We start from the raw sequence: 22953 nt of genomic DNA on the forward strand, positions 1-22953 counted from the left end.
TAATGAAGACATAATAATCATAAGTGTATACTTAACAACAATCCTTCAAAATACATAAAGCAAAACCCATCACATGTAAAGGATTAAAGTACACAATTCCACAAATGAAGTAAGATATTTTAACATCTGTCTCAGTAATTGACAAAATTAGGATCCTCCTCCCCCAAAAATCATATTCTGAGCAATTCTAAAACCACAACAAAACACATTCCTTTCAGGTGACCTTGGCACCTTCACCATGAAACACCATGTACTGGGTCACAAATGAAATGAATAAAGACAAAATGATTTAAAAAGAATTAAATCATACAAAGTATATTCCCTTACTACATTAGGGGGAAAAGCTATAAAATTAACCTAAGATTCTACCTAAAGAACCTATAAAAAAGAAATGCAAATTAAACCCAAAGTGAGAAGAAGAAAGGAAATAGTAAAGAGCAGAAAAAAATGAAATAGAAACACTAAAGAAAATTCAACATTAAAGACAGTCCTTTGGAAATAGTAATAAAGTTGATAAAACTTCTAGCTAAACTAATTTAACAGACACAAAATTACCAATATCTGAAAAGAAGGAATTATCATTATAAAATCTATAGATACTAAAAGATAAACGATTATTAACTTTACACTAACCAAGTCAACAACTTAGATGAAATGAAAAAATGCCATGAAAAATAACAAAATTTACAAGATGAAAGAAAATCTGAAGAGCCCTTTAAGATGAATCCATTATCAAAATTTTTCCTCAAAATAAAATCCAGGCTCAGATTTTTTCACTGGTAAATTCCATCAAACACCAAGGAACAAATATTAATTGTATCAATCTCACACAAACACTTTCAGAAAATAGACTACTTCTGAAATCATATTTCAGCATGAAAAATATCAATGAATATACCAATACCATCAAAACCAAAAAAAAAAAAAAAATTACAGGCTAACATCTGTCAACTACACAGATTCCAAAAATTTAATAAAGTATTAACAATTTAAACCCAGACAAAAAAAAAAATACATATATATATATATGGATAATATACTATGACCAAGTGCCATTTATCCCAGGAATACAAGGTTGATATAACAAATGAAAATAAAACAATGAGACTCACCATATTAGTTTTGTAAAAAACATATAATCATCTCAACAGGTGCATAAATTTCATTTAATAAAACAACATCCATTCACGTCATAAGTTGTCAGAAAACAAGGAACAGACACGATCTTAATCTGTTAATCATACCTTTCGTTCAGTATTTTTCCTACTTTGGGGCCTTGCTGATCCTGGGGCGCTGCCCCTCCCAAGGCTAGCAAACTCCTGGAGACAGCAAACAACTCTCCAGCTTGCTTTCATATGCAAACCAACCAGTTCAGAGCTCATACCCCCAGTCATTTCTATTTTACACTGGCTATCTATTTCTCCTGCCCTAATCACCCCAGGGCCAGGTATCAAACAGCAAGCCCCCTGCCCCAAAGCCCTAGATATTATTCAAAGTAGACAATCCTAAACCTGATTACCAAACTCCCTGACTATTCCTTCCCACAGAAACCAGCAAAAAGCTCTGCATCCTAACTAAGGTGTTTTCGCCATGTGTCTTTTTAGGTCACGGTATACCCAGTCTCCTCTGGGGAATTCTGTTGAGTGCAACAAATTACCTTTTCAATGGCAGTCATCTCCAGATCTGTTAGCCTTCCCTGCCATCTTAAGCAATAATAAAACCTGTATTTTAAAACAACCTGATAATGATAATCAATAAAAAGTCTACAGCTAACATAATTAATGGTGTAAAACTGAATGCTTTCCCCAAAGAATGGGACCAAGATTCAAGTGCATGCATCAAGTGAAGAAAAGAAAAAGAATCCAAATTGGAAAGAGGTAAAGTTTTATGGCATGTTCACTATTAGAAAATAGAATTACGTTATCTACAAAAAACTCGCAGAACCAACGTGACTTAAGCAAAGTTTTATGACACTAATAAATGTAAGTCAATTCTATTTCCATATATTAAGAATTAGAAACTGAATTCTTTAAAATATCCCCTACATTACCATCAAGTGACATGAAATATTTAAAAATTAAGATAACTTTAAAAACCAAAGACGTGCAAATCCAAAGGCTGAAAACTACAAAATACTGCTCATAAAAACACAAACATGACCTAAATAAATGGAGAGATATGCCATGCTAATGAATAGGAATATCTAACATTGTCAATATGTCAGTTCCCCTCAAACTGATTTATAGATCAAAGCAACTGCAGTCACAATCCCATCAGCCTTTTTAAGAAATTCAAAAGCAAATACTAAAACTGTATATGGAAGTCCTAAGGACTTGCTGCTGCTGCTGCTAAGTCGCTTCAGTCGTGTCCAACTCTGTGCGACCCCATAGACGGTAGCCCACCAGGCTCCCCCATCCCTGGGATTCTCCAGGCAAGAACACTGGAGTGGGTTGCCATTTCCTTCTCCAATGCATGAAAGTGAAAGAAAGTGAAGTCGCTCAGTCATGTCCGACTCTTAGTGACCCCATGGACTGTGGCCCACCAGGGTCCTCCATCCATGGGATTTTCCAGGCAAGAGTACTGGAGTGGGGTGCCATTGCCTTAGTAAAGCAATCCAGAGAAAGACTAAAGATTGAAGGGCTTAAAAATCTGATTTTCAAGACTTTCTATAAAGTTACAAATAATTGAAACAGTGTGGCAATGATACAAGGACAAACAGATCAATGTAACAGAATAAAGATTTCTGAAATAGAGCCCACTTCTGCAGCCATGTGATGTTTCACCAAAGCAATCCAGTGAGGAAAGGAGACTCATCTCAATAGAATGGAGAAACAATCATATAAAAAAACAAAACCTATAAAACTTTTTTTGAGATGTATCACAGACCTAAATATAAATTAGCAAAAAACAAAAGGTTTTAGAGGAAACAAAGGAAATTACCTTCATGACTTCAGGGTTAGGCAAAACTGTCTTAGCTCACAGTAAGCAATAACTATAAAAGAAAAAACTGATAAATTAGACTTCATCAGACTTAGACATTTCTGCTCATCCAAAGGCACAGTTAAGAAAATAAACAGAAAACAACAGACCTGGAGAAAGTACTTACAAAACACTCACCTAACAAAGGACTGGTATCCAAGACATATAAGGACCTTCTGCAATGCAAACAAGAAAAAAAAAAAAACACACATACACACAACAACAAAAGTAGACAGAGGAGAGAAAGGAAAACGGCTAAAGCTCTGAACAAATTCTTCACAAGAGAAACACATGAATGGTCAATAAACAAAACGTACTAAGTATCACTGGTCAATATGAATATGCAAAATAAAACCACACTATCATCACTTCCAGTCAAGATGGAATGAAAGAGACCAGATTCAGCCTTCTGCATGAAATAATAAAAATCTAACAAAATGTATGAAACAACAGTACTGAAGATTTTAGACAAGCAATGAAAGACAGTGATCCCTGAGACAAGAAACAAACAACACAAGCCACACATGTGCCCAGCTTACTGCCTTGAGAAGTCTCCAGGCCGTGGACCAGGGAGAAGGAACCCAGGCAGAACCTGTGGGCTCCCCAAGTAGAGGAAATGGAGCTGGGAGTCCAAGGAAGTCAAGGTGGCTAGAGCTCACAAGGGAGACCAGCACTGAGTAGAAAGCTGGAGAGAGAGAAAAATGAAGAGATCTACAGAGGCTCACCCTAGAGTATGCTGAGTAACTAATCAGCACTTCATGTGAGAGAACCATCCAAGGCCAGGGAAAGAAACACCAAAACATTTTCAAGTGACAGCACCCAGAACTCACACAAGGATACAAATAATGGCTGTTCTCAAAAGCCAGAATAGAAAACCTACTAACTCACATTGCGTCATGAGTACTGAGAAGGGTAATGCCTCAGAAAGTGGCTGAACGTAGCTCTTGTCCATTCAAACAAAACACAAAAACAAGACCCAGAAGCAACAAATTGTTTTCCAATAGTCTAACCATGTCATAGAACAAAGTTCAAAAATATTTTTAAGCATAATCTATAAAAACAGAGAATCTAGAAAGATAAAATTCACAATGACTGAAAGGTAAAAAAAAAAAAAAAAACTTACAAGACATATACAGAAGCAGGAAATTATACCCCATAATAAAACAAAAACCAGTCAAACCATGAAGTGTCAATTTTGAAACAACACAGAATTAGTAACAAGCTTTTCAAACAATTATTATCAATACAATCCCTATGTTCAAGGAGCTAGAAGAAACAAATATGTTAAGTAGTAACATCAAAGAATTCTTAAAAAGTGGACTTCTAGAGATGAAAATTACAAGGTCTAAAATGAAAACCATACAGTATGAGATTTACAGTGAAACCAAGTAATAGTTACTAACCAAAATGAAACACAGGAAAAAATACTTTTAATAAATTAATACAGTATAAATTAGCTTTGAGTAACTTCAAGAAGCCAAATACACTCATAACTGGAGCCACAAAGGAGAAAATACAGAAAAATAAACTTGAAGAAATGTCAACCATTTTCCGTATTTGCTGAACACTATAAACAGCGAGACCAAAGTATTGCATTAACACCAAACAATATGAAGAATGCAAACCAAAATTTATTAAGATCTAATTCCCTATAATATCTTTAAAGCAGCTAGAAAAAAAGGACAGATTACATACTGCAGAAGCAAACAAAGCTGAAATGGTTATATTAATTTCATATAAAGAATTAAAAATTAACAATATTATCAGAAAAAAAGATGATCATTTCTCAAAAATAAAGCTTTATTAACTCATTAAGATATGAAAAATCCAAAACATTTACCTAAAAACAGCTTCAAAATACACAAAGTAAAATTAACAGAATACAAGAAGAAAAGTTTCACAATTATACTTGGAGATTTCCACAAACCTCTCTCAATAATTGACAGAACCAATGAACAGAAAATCAGTAAGGATACAGAAATTTTGAACACTATCATTAACCAGAATAATCCCATCAACCAAACTGATATTAAGACATTTATAGAGCACTAATACAAATTAGCAGAATATTCTGTGCAAGGACATAGGGAACATTTACCAAGACCAATCATATTCAGAGAAGGAAACATCTCTTAAATTTAAATGATTTTAAGTCATAAATAGAATTTTCTCTGACCATAATCAATGATGGAAAAATCTCAATATTTGGAATGCAAATATATTTCTAAATAACCAATAGGTCAAAGAAGAAATTAAAAAAGAAAATATACACTATTTTTTTGGCCACAACACTTAGTATGCAGGATCTTAGTTCCCCAACCAGGGATCAAAACTGTGTACCCTGCAGTAGGAGCACAGATTCTTAACCACTGGACAGTCAGGGAAGTCCCTGCAATATTTTAAAGTAAATGACACACACACACACACACAAAAAAAATTACCAAAACTTATGGAAGGTAATTTAAAGCAATAAATGAGGGGGAAATTTACAGCACTAAGTGCTTGTTTACTACAAAAGAAATAAATCAATGACTTCAAGATCTCATACCTTATGAATACAGAAGAACAAAGAATAAAGATAAGAGCAGAAACAAATGTAATGTAAAACAGGAAAACCAATACAGTCAACAATGAAATCAAAGGCTACGCTTCCTCCATTTCTGAAAGGATGGAACAGAAAGAAACACTTTTTCCATCGCTCCTACTAAAAGTACAAGCAAAAACTGGACATTAAAAATAAAATAAATACATTCTGAAAGGTAGTAAGAAGATAAATTAAGTAGGAACCACAGGACCCAAGGAACAACATGGCAGTGACCTCCCTGGACTTTCTTTTTGCCTAATATGTCCCATTCTCAGGATGGAATAAGTCAGCAACCCAAAAGCACCACTAGTTTAGTTCAGTTGCTCAGTCGTGTCTGACTCTCTGCAACCCCATGGACTGCAGCACGCCAGGCTTTCCTGTCCATCACCAAACGGAGCTTGCTCAAACATGTCCATTGAGTCAGTGATGCCCTCCAACCATCTCATCCTCTGTGGTGCTCTTCTCCTCCTGCCTTCAATCTTTCCCAGAACCAGAGTCTTTTCCAATGAGTCCGTTCTTCACATTAGGTGGCCAAAGTACTGGAGCTTCAGCATCAGTCCTCCCAATGAATATTCGGGACTGATTTCCTTTAGGTTTGACTGGTTTCATCTCTTTGGAGGGACTCTGAAGAGTCTTCTCCAACAAAAGTATCAATTCTTCGGCACTCGGCTTTCTTTACAGTCCATTTCTCACATCCGTACATGACCACTGGAAAAACCATAGCTTTGACTAGACAGACCTTTGTTAGCAAAGTAATGTCTCTGCTTTTTAATATGCTGTCTAGGTTGGAAATAGCTTTTCTTCCAAGGAGCAAGCATCTGTTATTTCATGGCTGCAGTCACCATCTGCAGTGATTTTGGAGCCCCAAAAAATATAGTCTCTCACTGTTTCCCCACCTATTTGCCATAAAGGGATGGAATCGGATGCCATGATCTTCATTTTTTGAATGCTGAGTTTTAAGCAAGCTTTTTCACTCTCTGGTTCCTCTGCCTTTTCTAAATCCAGCTTGAACATCTGGAAGTTCTCAGTTCATGTACTATTGAAGCCTCGCTTGGAGAATTTTGAGCATTACTTTGCTAGAGTGTGATATGAATGCAACTGTGTGGTAGTCTGAACATTCTTTGGCATTGCCCTTCTTTGGGACTGGGATGAAAACTGACCTTTTTCAGTTCTGTGGCCACTACTGAGTTTTCCAAATTTGCTGGCATATTGACTGCAGCACTTTCACAGATTCATCTTTTAGGATTTGAAATAGCTCAGCTGGAATTCCATCACCTCCACTAGCTTTGTTCGTAGTGATGCTTCCTAAGGCCCAATTGACTTCACATTCCAGGATGTCTGGCTCTAGGTGAATAATCACACCATCATGTTATCTGAGTCATTAAGATTTTCTTTGTATAGTTCTTCTGTGTATTCTTGCCACCTTTTCTTAATACCTTCTGCTTCTGTTAGGTACATATGGCTTCTCCCCTTTATTATGCCCATCTTTGCATGAAATGTTCCCTTGCTACCTCTAGACTTGGTTATCTCTCTTCTTAAGAGATGTCTAGACTTTTCCATTCTACTGTTTTCCTCTATTTCTTTGCATTGTTTATTGAGGAAGGCTTTCTTATCTCTCCTTGTTTTTCACTGGAACTCTGCATTCAGATGGGTAACATCTTTCCTTTTCTCCTTTGCCTTTTGCTTCTCTTCTTTTCTCAGCTATTTGTAAGACCTCCTCAGATAACCATTTTGCCTTTTTGCATTTCTTTTTTCTTGGGGATGGTCTTGATCCATGCTCCCTCTACAATGTCTCGAACCTCTGTCCATAGTTCTTAAGGCACTCTGTCTGTCAAGATTTGATCCCTTGAATCTACTTGTCACTTCCACTGTATAACTGTAAGGGATCTGATTTAAGTCATACCTGAATGGTCTAGTGGTTTTCCCTACTTTCTCAATTCAAGTCTGAATTTGGCAATAAGGAGTTCATGATCTGAGCCACAGTCAGCTTCCAGTCTTGTTTTTGCTGACTGTATAGAGCGTCTCCATCTTTGGCTGCAAAGAATATAAGCAATCTGATTTTGGTATCGACCACCTGGTAATACTCATGTTTAGAGTCGTCTCTTGTGTTGTTGGAAGAGGGTGTTTGCTAGGACCAGTGCATTCTCTTGGCAAAATTCTGTTAGCCTTTGCCCTGCTTCATTTTGTACTCCAAGGCCAAACTTTGCCTGTTACTCTAGGTATCTCTTGATTTCTTACTTTTGCATTCCAGTCACCTATGATGAAAAGGACGTCTTTTTTTGGTGTTAGTTCTAGAAGGTCTTTGTAGGTCATTATCTGAAATGCAGTACTTGGGTGCAATCTCAAAAATGACAGAATGATCTCTGTTCGTTTTCAAGGCAAATCATTCAATATCTCAGTAATAGAAGTCTATGCCCCAACCACTAATGCTGAAGAAGCTGAAGTTGAATGGTTCTATGATGACCTACAAGCACCTCTAAGTAGAGGCCAAAAAAAGATCCTGACAAAAAGCTTGGTCCAGACAAAGGACCAAGAAGAGGACACAAAAGGTAGAAAGAAAACTTTTAGACAGTAGCTGCTCTACTCCAGCACACCACCAGAGAAAAAAACTGACCCTACCCATTTCTGCAATGATCAACTGGGGAATGAACCTAGACATACACCTCTGTGAGACTAAATCATCTCCAGATTCCCAATAGGGTAGTGAAAGAGCAGAGCAAGTAGGAATCAGGACTTTCATCCTTGCTGGCAGGTAATGAGCACCTTCCCCCATGCTACCAATGCAGACAACATGGGAAGCCTGGACTTCAACCTGCATCTATTAATAACAAGCGAATCCACTGTCATCACTTGTATGAATTCAAAGTGAAAGTCACTCAGTCCTGTCCGAACCTTTGTAACCGCATGGACTATACAATCCATGGAATTCTCCAGGCCAGAATATTGGAGTGGGTAGCCATTCCCTTCTCCAGGGGATCTTCCCAACCCAGGGATCAAACCCAGGTCTCCCATGTTGTAGGCATATTCTTACCAGCTGAGCCACCAGGGAAGCCCAAGAATACTAGAGTGGGTGGCCTATCCCTTCTCCAGGGGATCTTCCCGACCCAGGAATTGAACCAGGGTCTCCTGCATTGCAGACGGATTCTTTATCAGCTGAGCTACCAGGGAAGCTCCCTGGTATGGCATCAGTGAAAGTCTAGGGTTGAGTCAAGACTCCCACCAACACAAAGTGTCAAATGAGGCCACATGCACTGTGGACATCAAATATAGATCTGTAACTACCAACTTTGACATTAATAGGCAGTTTCCCTCAAATGTCAACAGGGGCCAAGTAGGAAACTTGAACTTTACCCCTACCTGGTATAAGGATATGGTGTCCACACTCCTCCCCTGTCAGACAAGTGTCACAGAAAGCCAGTTAAAACAGATTTATAATAGATGCAAAGCCCCCTAATATAATATAAAACTGATCAAGTTTCAATCAAAAGTCAACACTGAGATGTTTTAAATTTGCTTGCTTGTTTTGTTTTTCGGCCACACCATGGGGCTTCTGGGATCTTAGTTCCCCAACTAAGTACTGAACCTATACCCTTGACAGTGGGAGTGCAGAGTCCTAACCACTGGACCACCAGGGAATTCCAAGATGTTTGTAATTTTAACATATGATAGAGATGTTATTATTGTCTAACAATTATAGACAACTGCAGATATTGTCTAGAAATTATCTGATGAAGATTTTAAAGCAGCCCTGATAAATATTATTCAACACACAATTATGAACACAGAAATGAAAACTTAAGCAAAAAATCAAAGATATAAGGAAGAACCAAATGCAAATTTCAGAACTATTAAGTATAAGAAGAAAAACAAAGAGCTCACTGGATGACTTTAAGAATGAAAAAAAAAAAGACAAGACTCAGTGAACTAGGAAATACTACAAACAAGTTACTCAATGTAAACAAGAGAGAGAAAACAGACTGAAAAAAAAAATGAAAAGAGCCTCACGCATCTTTGGGACTACAAGAAAAAAAACCTGACATTCACGTCGTCAATGTCTCAGGAAGGACAGGAGAAATAAGGTGGGACTAAAAAAATCCTCAAATAAATAATAACTGAAAAATTCCCAAATCTGGCAGGTTTAAGAAACTGACCAAACCTCAAACAGGATATTCCCAAAGATATCCTCAACTAAACAAAAATTTATGAAATCTAAAGATAAGGAAAATATCCAGAAAGCACCAAGAGAAAAACCACCATACTTACAGGCATACCTCAGAGATACTTTGACTCTAGTTCCAGAGTACTGCAATACAAGGATAACATGATTTTTCTGGTTTCCAAGTACATATAAAACTTATGTTTACACTATCCTGGAGTCTATTAAGTATTCAACAGCATTATCTCTTAAAAAAAGAAAAAAGGCAATGTATATGACTGAATAAAAAATGCTTTATTGCTGGCACTTCCCCAGCCATCCAGTGATTAAGACTCCGCACTCCCAATGGAGGGACTGCACGTTCAACCAGTTCCCTGGTTGGGGAACTAAGATTCTGCATATCACAGCAAGACCAAAATTTTATGTGTGTGTGTGTCTATATATATACACATAGATGCTTTACTGCTAAAAGAATGTTAATCACCTGAGTCTTCAGCAAGTCATAACAGTAACATCAAAGATCACTGATTACAAATCACCATGACAAATATGATAAAGTTTGAAATACTGCATTTACCCAACTGTGACACAGAGACATGAAGTTATTAGAGCAAATGTTATTAGAAAAATGGCAAAAAGAGGGCTTTCTTGGTGGCTCAGTGGTAAAGAATCCTCCTGCCAATGCAGGAGACATGAGCTTGATCCATATTCCAAGAAGATCCCACATGCCACAGAGCAACTAAGCCCATGCTCCACTAGTATTCAGCCCGTGCTCTGCAACAAAAAAAGCCACCACAATGAGAAACCTGCACTCCACAACTCAAGAGTAGCCCCTGCTCGCCTCAACTGGAGAAAAGCTCGTGCAGCAATGAAGACCAACACAGCCATAAATATTTTTTTTTTTTAAAAGCACAGATGAGCTTGTCTGCTAGGAGAAGAATTGCCACAAAACTTCAATTTGTAAAATACAAAAACAAAAAACATGTATCTACAAGGCTTCCCTGATAGCTCAGTGGTAAAGATCTGCCTGACAATGCAGGAAACATGAGTTTGATCCCTAATCTGAGAAAATCACACATGCCACAGAGCAACTAAGCTCCCGTGCCACAACTACTGAGCCTGTGCTCCAGGAGCCAAAAATTCTGAGGCCACAAGCCATAACTACTAAATCCCGTGCACCCTTAGAGCCTATGCTCCACAGAGAAGCCACTGCAATGAGAAGCTTCGCCGTAACTAGATAAAAGTCTGCAAAGCAACAAAGGCAGCACAGCCAAAAATAAATAAATAATCTTTTGAAATATATGTAACACAATGAAGCACAATACAAAATGTCTATGTAGGGAAAACCTAATTTGAATGAGAACCGATTTCTCATCAGAAAGACAGAGGCCGGAAAGACACGCCACAGTAATAAAAGAAAGAGCCTCCAAAAAAAAAAAGAAAGAAAGAAAGAAAGGAAAGAAAACAGTAAAAGCCTCAAGGAAAATTTTTAAAAAGTAGTCAACTGAATGAAAATTGTAACATTTCAAAACTTCAGGAACATAGCTAACCCAGCACTAAGAGGAAATTTTGCAACAATACATAGGAAGGTAGAAAAGTCTCAAAACAATAGAGTAATCTAAAATTCTACCTCAGGAAACAAAAAATAAACCCAAAGCAAGAAAAAAGAAGCAAAAAATAAATACAGAGCAGAAATCAGTGACGTTTAAAATAGAAAATAAAAAATCAAAAAAATTAGATGGTCTGAAAAGATCAAAAAATTGATAAATCTATCAACACTTGAAAACTATGAGGAATGAGACAGGGGCTATCAGTACAAATCCTGCACATGTCAAAAGGATAAGGGAATGCTACCAATAACATCACACACTAAGTATCACAGCTCAGACAAAATGGATTCCCTTATTGGAAAAACACAAACTACTCCAACTCACCAATCACAAAACTGGCAATTTGAATAGTCTTATATTTTAACTTCAAAAAACTATCCAAAAAAGAAAAAGAAGACAGTCCAGATAGTTTCAAAGGAGAACTGTCTAAAATATTTAAAGAACAATTAACATCAATTTTATGCAACCTCTTTCAGAAAATAGAAAATGAGGGAGCATTTCCCAACTCACTTTATAAAGGTCCTTTTATTCCAATACCCAAACTAGACAAAGAGTAAAACTACAGATAATAAAGCTCATGAATAGACACAAAAATCCTTAACAAAATACAATGCCTCTGAGGTCAGGAAAAAAGTACTTCCAGTCTCATCAATCTTAATCAACATGGCACTGAAACAATTATGCAAGCATAAGAGGCACATAAATTAAGGAAGAAATAAAAATAATCTATTTACAGATGACACAATTATCACTGTAACAAAACTCCCAAAGTAAGTGAAGGCAACAAGATTGTAGGACACAAGATGAATATAAAAATCAACTGTATTTCCATATACTACCAATAAATGGGCTTCCCAAGTGGTAGAGGGATTAAGAATCTGCCTGCCAATGCAGGAGATGCAGGAGACGAGGGTTTGATCCCTGGGTTGGGAAGATCCCCTGGTGAGGAAATAGCAACCCACTCCAGTATTCTTGCCTGGAAAATTCCATGGATAGAGGAGCCTGGCAGGCTACAGTCCATGGGGTCTCAAAGAGTCGGACATGACTGAGCATGCACAATACACCAATAAATACATGGACATGAAAATTAAACATACAACACTATATAAATTGCTTCCCTCAAAATTAAATACTTAGGGTATAAGTCCACAGAATGTGCACAGGACTTAGGCTGAAAATTATACAAAACTGAACAGAATAAACAAGAAGACATAAATAAATGGAAAGACACAGAATATTCACGGATTATAAAATTCAACATAGTAAAGATGCCAGTTCTCCACAAACCGATATTCAGTTTAACAGGATCCTATCAAAATTCTAGCAAGATTTTCGGACAAAGACAGGTTACTGAATTTGGCAATAAGGAGTTCATGGTCTGAGCCACAGTCAGCTCCTGGTCTTGTTTTTGCTGACTGTATAGAGCTTCTCTATCTTTGGCTGCAAAGAATATAATCAATCTGATTTCGGTGTTGACCATCTGGTGATGTCCATGTGTAGAGTCTTCTCTTGTGTTGTTGGAAGAGGGTGTTTGTTATGACCAGTGCATTTTCTTGGCAAAACTCTATTAGTCTTTGCCCTGCTTCATTCCGTATTCCAAGGCCAAATTTGCCTGTCACTCCAGGTGTTTCTTGACTTCCTACTTTTGCATTCCAGTCCCCTATAATGAAAAGGACATCTTTTTGGGGTGTTAGTTCTAAAAGGTCTTGTAGGTCTTCATAGAACCGTTCAACTTCTGCTTCTTCAGCGTTACTGGTTGGGGCATAGACTTGGATTACTGTGATATTGAATGGTTTGCCTTGGAAACAAACAGAGATCATTCTGTCGTTTTTGAGATTGCATCCAAGTACTGCATTTCAGACTCTTTTGTTGACCATGATGGCTACTCCATTTCTTCTGAGGGATTCCTGCCCGCAGTAGTAGATATAATGGTCATCTGAGTTAAATTCACCCATTCCAGTCCATTCCAGTTTGCTGATTCCTAGAATGTCAACATTCATTCTTGCCATCTCGTTTGACCACTTCCAATTTGCCTTGATTCATGGACCTGACATTCCAGGTTCCTATGCAATATTGCTCTTTACAGCATTGGACCTTGCTTCTATCACCAGTCACATCCACAGCTGGGTATTCTTTTCGCTTTGGCTCCATCCCTTCATTCTTTCTGGAGTTATTTCTCCACTGATCTCTAGTAGCATATTGGGCACCTACTGACCTGGGGAGCTTCTCTTTCAGTATCCTATCATTTTGCCTTTTCATACTGTTCATGGGGTTCTCAAGGCAAGAATACTGAAGTGGTTTGCCATTCCCTTCTATGAAATCAAATCTAGATGGGTTGGTTACAGACCAAAATGTAAAAAGCAGTAAAAAAAAAAAAAAAAAAAAAAAAATTTCCTTTATAGGAAAATCATTTCATGACCTCAAGTTAGGACAAGATTTAACAAGTTGCAAAAAAACATTAACCACACACACAAAAAAAGAACAAAAACACAACCGAAAAAACCCACCTGAAAATTCTGACTACAGTGAAATTAAAAACTTTTTACTAAAAGAATAAAAAAAACAAACAAACCACTAACCCAGAGAAGCCATCTCCAAGTCACAAGTGAGAAAATCTACATGGCCTATAAATATACAAAAAGGGGTTTTACCATCATTATTATCAGAGAATTAAAGAAAAAAATCACAATGGGACTAACAAAATGACTAAATTTAAGAAGACTAACATACTAAGCACTGCACTAAGGATGTTGAGCGAAGAAGCCATGCACTGATGGGAAAGTAAAGTGAAATAACCACTTCTGGAAAAGGAGTGGCCTTCCTGGCAACCTACCAACTCCACCTCTAGGACATATCCTAGAGTAACTATTTCTCAAGCTTTCTTGATCATGAACCACTCTAAGAAATACACTTTTCATTGCAATTCCGTACACACACACACACACATAAGACACTAAATAGGCACTGTCAATTTTTTTTCTGTTCTAATTTTTTAATGCTGGTTGCTCCCTGCTAAATTGATTTTATGACCCTTTTTGGAGCAATCCCAGCAGTCTGATCAGTTGTGAGCTAAATTTCTACAGGTATACAAGTACATTCACAGAAGTGTTCATAAACTACACAACACTGACAGTAACCTGTGTGTATTACAGTATGTGTAATTCACATACTAAAATATTATAGAACAAAGGAAATGAATAAACTATAGATATATTTATCAAACTGATGAATATCAGAGAAGTACTGTGAATCAAAAATATCAATACAGCGTTACTCCATTTACAGGAAGTTCAAAACAGCCACAACTAAACAAAATACTGTTTAGAAATAAAACTGAAAAGAACAATACAAAATTCAGTCAAGTGTTTCCTTCTGATGAAGAGAGGAATGCACTGAGAGTCACACAGGAGTCAAAGGTATGGGCAATGTCCTACTTATTAAAGCTTGGTCACTAAATACATAGATACTCACTTGATTATTTTAAGTGGGTTTTTCACCCTCTTACTCTGCAACAAAGATCTTACAATAAAAAGGAAGTTAAAGTAACAGGACTTCCATTGTGGTTCAGTGGTTAAGAATCTGCCTGCCAAATGCAGGGGAGATCCTGCATCTCCCCAGGAATCACAGGTTTGATCCCTGAACCAGGAAGATTCCACATGCCTCAGGGCAACTAAGCCCAAGTATCACAACTACTTAACTCCATGCACCTAGAGCCTGTGCTCCACAACAGGAGAAATCACAGCAACTGCAACTAGAGAAAGCCAATGGGCAGCAATGAAGACCCAGCACAGCCAAATAAATAAATTTTTTTAACACAATAAAAATAAGTTATGATAATCCTACACACACACACGTGAGAAAAGTAAATTAAAATGCATAGTGTTGGTCCAAAGAAATTAGGAATCTCTGTTTGAATATGAATAAAATATCAATCCTTTTATGGCTTATAATGCATAACTATTTGTACAAATGACAAAAAAAATATGTTTTGACATACATATCCATATATCAAAGAAATGGAGTGTGTTTGGGGAAAAATAAAACTAGCACTTTCCCCAAAAGTCAGTTGCCAAAAGCAGTCATCTATCCATAAACATTCAATTGTATGTTGTCAAAGAAGTGAAGATTAAAAAAAAAAAAACTTCTGAAAAGTCTAAAGTAAAAAATGAAACTATAATTTTAAAGACAAAAGGAATAAGATAGGAACTCAGGGGGTTAAAACATACATATACAATAGCAGAAAGTAATGAAATCACACAAAAGATCCAAACATGAGGGAATAGTGTACTGATAGCTGATAATATACATCCTAATCCCATCACGTTGATGCTATTTCATTTTCTCCTACTCTAACATAACATCAAGATGAAGATATCCACATATACTTATGTATTAACACCCGCAGCTACTTGCTTGAACTATAATCTGAGATACAGTGCTTAACAACATCATCTCTAGAGTGTCCAGGGTTCAAAACTTGGCTTGCCCACTTTTACGTGACCCTGAACAAATCATTAAACCTTTCTGTGCCTTAAGTTGCCTCATCATTAAAAAAAAAACAACTCATTAAAATAGTGCCTATATTGTGTCCTCTTGAGAGGGTGAAAATATTCCTCTACACAAGCACCTGACAGTACCTGACACTATTATTAGAGCTTCACAGTATTTCACACATTAGCAAACTGAAGCTCAGAAGATAAACTTGCCCAGTCATAAATCTAGTCCACTTGACTCCAAAGCCCATGATCTTAACACTACTACTATACCACCTTGATATCTCAGCATCAGATTATGGATTTTTTTCTACTTATCTTTCTTTCCCCAATTATCAAAAATGAGCACATCTGCACTACACTAAAATCAGAGCAAAATTTTTAAAGTTAGAAGACAACAAATACTCTGGGCTTTGGGACTTAAGAGAACAGAAAAGCACTGGCAGCATCTGAGAACAGCATATAGAAAGTAATCATTTGGAGTTATCTATCTATTCACGGCTATGGGAAGATACAGTGCAGAAAGTAAAAAGAGGAGGGGTAGGGACAATACAGATGGGAAAAGAAAATTTTATACCATGTTAGGGCAGCTGTAATTTCTACTTGTCTCTAGAGCTATATATCACCATAAATATCTGAGCCTACTATATACACACACACATACACAGAACCGAATTTTTATTGTTGGGGTCGGGGGAGGGGTGTTTACTCAGCTATATCCTGTGCAGAAATTACATATGTGACAGTGAAAATACTGTGAACCTGAAAAGAAATCTTTGTTGCACCAACAGTTAAGTAACACTATAGGAAGATGGGAAATAACAATCATATTTGCTTTAGAGGCAATAATCTTGAGATATGGGTTGGGGGGAGAGGAAACTGAACTGAAAGGAGGGAGGTAAAAAGAAGAGAAAAAAGGAGTTCACTCTAACAATGTGTAATATGCTACCTTTTTGTAGAAAACAAAAGAGTCTATATATGTATAAATACGTACATACATAAAGAAACTAAGAAATGAACTTAAAGTCAGTTAACAATAGAGAAAGATAGAAAGCAAAACGGGACAAATAATAGGTTTAGGGGAAAGAATTTTTACTGAATATCTTTTACATATTTCAAGTCATGTCAAATATATCATCTAGACAAAAAATCAGGGCTTAGGTTATGTCAGTGACTAAAGAAGTAGAGAAATTAAATTTAAGATGCCTAGGATACAGTGGCACCCCACTCCAGTACTCTTGCCTGGAAAATCCCATGGACGGAGAAGCCTGGTTGGCTGCAGTCCATGGGGTCGCTAAGAGTCGGACACGACTGAGCGACTTCACTTTCACGCGTTGGAGAAGGCAATGGCAACCCACTCCAGTGTTCTTGCCTGGAGAATCCCAGGGATGGGGGAGCCTGGTGGGCTGCCGTCTATGGGGTCGCACAGAGTTGGCCACGATTGAAGCGACTTAGCAGGAGCAGCAGCAGCAGGAGGATATCTAAACACAGATATCCAGAAGGCAACTCCAAATACGGATCTGAAGGCTAGAACTGTCAGGTGCTAAGTGATGCCTAGAGGCATCCGTAGCCATGCATAAATTTACACAGGGTGAGGTAATCAAACAGGCCAGAAAAGTAACCATGTAAACTTAAAATTTTCTTCAAGGAGTAAACAAATAATGCTAAATAGGAATCCAAAAGGTCATGTTTAAAGAGGTAAAAGAAGAAAACAGTTTCTCAGAAGTCATGAATAAAAAAAGTTGCAAAAAAGAGAGACTGGTCAGTTTTAAATGCTGAAGGTAGATTAAGTTTAATGGAAACAAAAAAGAAAGTTTTGGATTTGGCCATGTGAAGCTAAAAGCAAAAAAATCAATAGAGTGACAGACATTTTAGCAGTCAAATGTAATGATCTGAAGAATGACTGGATAGGAGTTTGTGATATTTTACTTATTTATACCTAAAATCTTTTCAGAAAAGGATTTGAGGCAGACTACAAATAAAGTACCTACATTATAACAATAAGAAAACAGAAAAATGAACATTGAAAGCCAGTATGAGGGACATCCCCCTGATTCAGGGAAACTGCTCTTACCCCTGACTCCAACTCCAACTATGTAGTTCTAGTGAGGGTTGTCATTCTTAGTACCCTCCCCACTCCAGCCACAGGGATGGTGGTACATGATCCAAGACAGGCCAATCAGAGTCCTTCCCAGGATTCTTCAAGACAGCCCCTTCTTCTGGTAGAAGGGGCTAGAAGATGAGAGCCAAGAGCTGCCAGCAGTCATGGTTCCAGCCTCATGAAGTAGAGAGTCTGTAGTATGAGAGAATGAAATCAACACGCAGAGAAACAGAGATAAGAGGTGAAGTCCTAAATCCCACAGGACGAGGAGAAGAGAACAAATATACTAATAATCAGATTAACACAACTGATGTAACTAAAGACCAGATTTGGTTCTGGACTTCATAACAGCCAGAACAAAAAGAAAAACAGAATACGTATCATAGAGCTATCAAAAAGGAGGAAATATACCAGATCCTAAAGGTAGACAATTTTTCCTATGCTGTATTATATTTGTTGAACATTGATTTTTAAATAAATAAAGGTCATTGAAAAACAAAACAGACAATGTCCATGATGAGAGTCTTACAGCAAATGCAGATTACATATGCTACTGCTCAAATCAACTTCCCTGGCAGGCCAGTAGTTAAGACTCCCAGCTTCTACTGCAGGGCACCCGGGTTGGATCCCTGGTAGGGAAACTTAAGATTCCCCCATGCCACTCAGTGCAGCCAAAAAAAAGAGAATTAAGTTATATGTTAATCATTAAGTACAACTAACAGGCTATAGTAGGCAGCTGAAACAGAGGTATCAACTAATGGCTTTATTTTTCCAGAAGGCTTACTAGTGCAAGAGAAAAGACAAAAAGGTGGAAAACATTTAAAGGAAAACTAAAATCCCATGGGAAGATTCAAAAACAATTGTGAGCTCAGTGGAGGAGGGGGGGGGCAGTAAAAAGGACAGAAAAAAGATAAAACAAGACCTTGGAAGAAATGGCAAAATACATCATGAGCACAGGCAGTTAATTCCACTCAAAATTTAAAAATACCTCCTCTGCTTCTGAAAACTCAACTGAATGACATAAAAGGGCACAAATCACAAAGAGAAAACAAACATAAAGGGAGACAACAGTTACAAAATCTTGGGAGCTGGAAAGGAGACAAGCAGCAACTGACTTAACAGATCAGAAAAGGATGCTGCTGCTGCTGCTAAGTCACTTCAGTTGTGTCCAACTCTGTGCGACCCCACAGACGGCAGCCCACCAGGCTCCCCCATCCCTGGGATTCTCCAGGCAAGAACACTGGAGTGGGTTGCCATTTCCTTCTCCAGTGCATGAAAGTGAAAAGTGAAAGCGAAATCGCTCAGTTGTGTCCGACGCTTAACGACCCCCATACACCACAGCCTACCAGGCTCCTCTGTCCATGGGATTTTCCAGGCAAGAGTGCTGGAGTGGGGTGCCATCGCCTTCTCTGGAAAAGGATGCTGTAGTATGACAACTCCAAAAGCAATGTATCTTAGACCACACAGCAGCAAAAACTAGAGAAACTTGAGGTACCACACATCAGGGGGTAGGGAGTTGCCATGCACAGTGGTGGTGTATGTATCCAAGAGGGATGGGGTCAAGTAAAGCTAAAACTGGGGGGGATGAGATAAAATCTGAGAAAACAATCAACAACACCCCCCCTTTCACCCCTTCTACCTCCCCCCACCTACAAGCACATGCACACACACACATACAAATGCGCACGCGTGCCAATTCCTTCACTATACAGTACGAGGTAACTCGCTCTCCCTCAGCGTAGAAAACTGCAGAAAGGGTAAACAAGACGAGATCTGGACTTAGAGACATCACGCACATCTGAGCAAAGGGGTGTTGAAAATCTAGTTCTAAACTGTGAAATTTCAGCAACCACTGGCTCAGAATTGTAACCAGGTCTGTGAATCCTGAACAGATGACTGGAGGATTTTCCTCTGAATAAACTAACCAGATGGTGGCATCCCAATAAAAGAACCCAGCCAGATTACCTATAATGAAGCCAAGCAGCCACCAATTTCTGCCACACATACAGAGCTTCCAGTCACCTCAACAGAACTTGTCTTAAATTCAGATGGATGGCTACAAGTCACTAAATTTGTAAGCGAGGTCCCTAACAAGACAGGCCAAAACAAATGGTACAAAGGAACTCTGAGTATAAGTCCTAACAGCAGAAGAAAACTTCAGAAAACTAAAACAAAACAACCGCCTGATTAACATCCTCATGAAGTTAAGAGGAAATATGTACCCAAGAAACAAAAGCAGATGATAAAAAATAAATATTCAAAAAGCATAAAAGAGCCTTTGGAAATTAAAAGTATAATAAAATTTAGAAACTTAAGTGAAGGGATCCAAGATAAAATAGAAACTGCCTCAGAGAGTAAAACAGAAATAGATAACTTAAACAGCAAGATCAGTTCAAAGGTCCAACATCCAAATAAAGAACAATACAGAAAAAGCAAACAATAACAACAAAACTGAGAACCTATCAGAAATAATTTCAGGGACGTCGCTGGTGGTCCCGTGGTTGAGAATCCACCTTCCAAGGCAGGGGATGCAGATTCGATCCCTGGTCAGAGAACTAGGATTCCATATGCTGTAGGGCAACTAAGCCCAAGCACTGCTAGTAGGAAGCCTGCACGCCACAACAGACTCAGTGCAATCAAAATGTTTTAAAAAGATTTTAAGCAAAAAAAAAAAATTCTCCCTTAACTAAACTCATGATTCCTAACATGATTTACTAGATTGAAAGGGACACTATGTACCCAGTACAATGAGTGAGGAGCAGCACACTACCGTGAGAAATAGCAGAGATAAACTGGATACAGAAAACTAAATCCAGAGAGAACAATCCTATACAAAGGATTAGAATCAGAACTTCATTGGTCTTCTTAATAGAAACACTGACATTGCTAAAAAGCAATGGAGAAGTAGCTTCAAAATATTTAAGGGTAGTTATTTCCAACCAAGAATTCCATACTCAGGCAAACCATCAATCAAGATGGTAAAACTTTTTTCCTTTTTTAGAATTTTAGAATTTATGAAGAATCGAAATGATAGACTACCTGATTCATTAAATAAGTGGAAAATTATATAAGTGCCAACAAAGTATACAAAGATTTAGGAAAATGAAAATACAAGACAATTATTAATCCCAGGAAAAAAGAAAAACTTTAAGATAAGAAAGCAATCATAGTATGCTTTTGACTCAGAAATGAACAAAAAATACTTAGTCATTAAAAACACAAAACTTTGTTTAATACTACTGGGCTAACCAAAATTTGTGATATATTGAAAGACAATATCTAAAACTGATGTCAAGAATAGCTGCTTCTGGACTTCCCTGGTGGGTCAGTGGTTAAGAATCTGTCTTCCAATGCAAGGATACAGGTTCAGTTCCTGCTCCAGGAAGATCCCACACACCCCAGAGCAACTAAGCCTTGTACCACAACTACCGAAGCCTGAGCACCCTAGAGCTTACTTCACAACAAGAGAGGCACTGCAAGGAGAAGCCCAAGCAAGGCAACTAGAGAAAGCCTGTGCTCGGCCATGAAGACACAGTACAGCCAAAATAAAAAATAAAAATTTTTAAGGAACAGCTGCTTCTACATTCCTTGCCAAGAGTCAAGAAGCAAGGTACTGTTTTGATGTGTGTGAAAAAGAATCTTTTAGTACTACTAACAGTGCATTTATCACTTGGATAAACATAAAAATTAAAATCTAAACAAAAAATGGAATAGACACAAAGGGCCCAATGTATCAATGTGCCCCTATGTTTTTTATTTCTCTTACTAGTTATGTTGTTATATTGTTGTCATTATTTAGTCTCATGTCTGACTCTTTTGTGACTCCATGGACTGTAGCCAGCCGGATTCCCCTGTCCATGAGATTTCCCAGGCAAGAATACTGAAGTGGGTTGCCATCTCCTCCAGGGAATCCTCCTTACCACGGGACTGAACTCAATCCCCTGCGTAGCAGACAGATTCTTTACCACTGATCCACACTAGCTTTGTAGGCAGGTTAGAAAATGATACAAACAAATGTTAAGCACTTACTTCCTGAGAGCTAGTATGCTAAATCTTTTCTCACAGTTTAAAAAAAAAAAAAGGAATTCAAGAAGAAAGACAGTGGAAATTGGTTATTTGCTATTCTATGTATGGTGGTAAGAACTAAATCTGTTAATTTTTTTAAATCACCTCTTTCAAAGTTACAGGAACTTAAAATGCTATGCTGAATTCAAAAACAAACAGAACAGGGAATTCTCTGGCAATCCAGTGGTTAGGGCTCCACACTTCCACTGCAGGAGGCACAAGTTCCATCTCTGATGGGGAAACCAAGATTTCACAAGCTGAGCAGCACAGCATGGCCAAAAAAAGGGCAAATATGAATCATCAGAAAGAGAAAAAAAATGTTAACAAATATTTAACTTTGAAGGCATTCTATTTAGAGTATATAGGCTAAAAAACTTGAACAAAATAAGAAAAAAGTAAGTGCCATTGAAGATACTCCATCCTGGCTTCCTGCACTCATAAGTCAGAGTAAAGAAGATAAATCTGAAAACAAATTTTTAATTATTTAAGTAAATCTAGAGATACAAATAAAAAATAACTTAAAAGCTTTAAAAAAAAGTCAAAATTAATTGAAGCTGAGGCAGGCAATGAAAATAATCAATTTATTATGTACCTTAGCGGGTTGAGTATGACACCAGCATAGACCCTAGATGTGCTGAACAGTTCTAACCAAGTTTGCTGTATAAGGACAGGAGCTGGTAAGGGCTGATTCTACCAAAGGGGAATCTATGCCAAAAAAAAGATGTACTAGACCACTAAGACCAGAGAAAGCTAATTTAAGAGGATAACTCAGGTGAGAGGAAAACCACTCTCAACCCTTCCTGTCCTTGTTTCTGCCTGGAACATCTCTTACAGTCATAGTGAATGCCATGCTGTGACTGTGGAACAATCCTAAAAATGAAAACCACATGTTAAGGTTGAGATAACAGGAAGATAGAAAAAGTCTGATTCCTAAAGATTTCACAGAACGATTTCCCTGCAGTCCA

General features: G+C 37.6%; 1 protein-coding gene across 48 annotated transcripts in view; it reads right to left on the bottom strand.

Moving 5' to 3' along the window:
- The window catches only part of MLLT10 (MLLT10 histone lysine methyltransferase DOT1L cofactor), a 208072-nt gene that overhangs the window by 174682 nt on the left and 10437 nt on the right, over nt 1-22953 (bottom strand). Inside the window, exon 1 of one of the 48 annotated variants that reach the window (XM_086334524.1) lies at nt 17897-18115. The exons of the other annotated variants lie outside the window; for them this stretch is intronic. The gene's annotated coding sequence lies outside the window, so the exon portion shown is untranslated. Of the gene's footprint in view, nt 1-17896; nt 18116-22953 lie in introns of those variants that run through there. 48 annotated transcript variants of the gene reach the window in all.

This window comes from Bos grunniens, chromosome 13 (genome assembly GCF_055505025.1).
Source record: "Bos grunniens cultivar Pamir isolate PY7600 chromosome 13, Bosgru_T2T1.0, whole genome shotgun sequence".
NCBI lineage: Eukaryota > Metazoa > Chordata > Mammalia > Artiodactyla > Bovidae > Bos > Bos grunniens.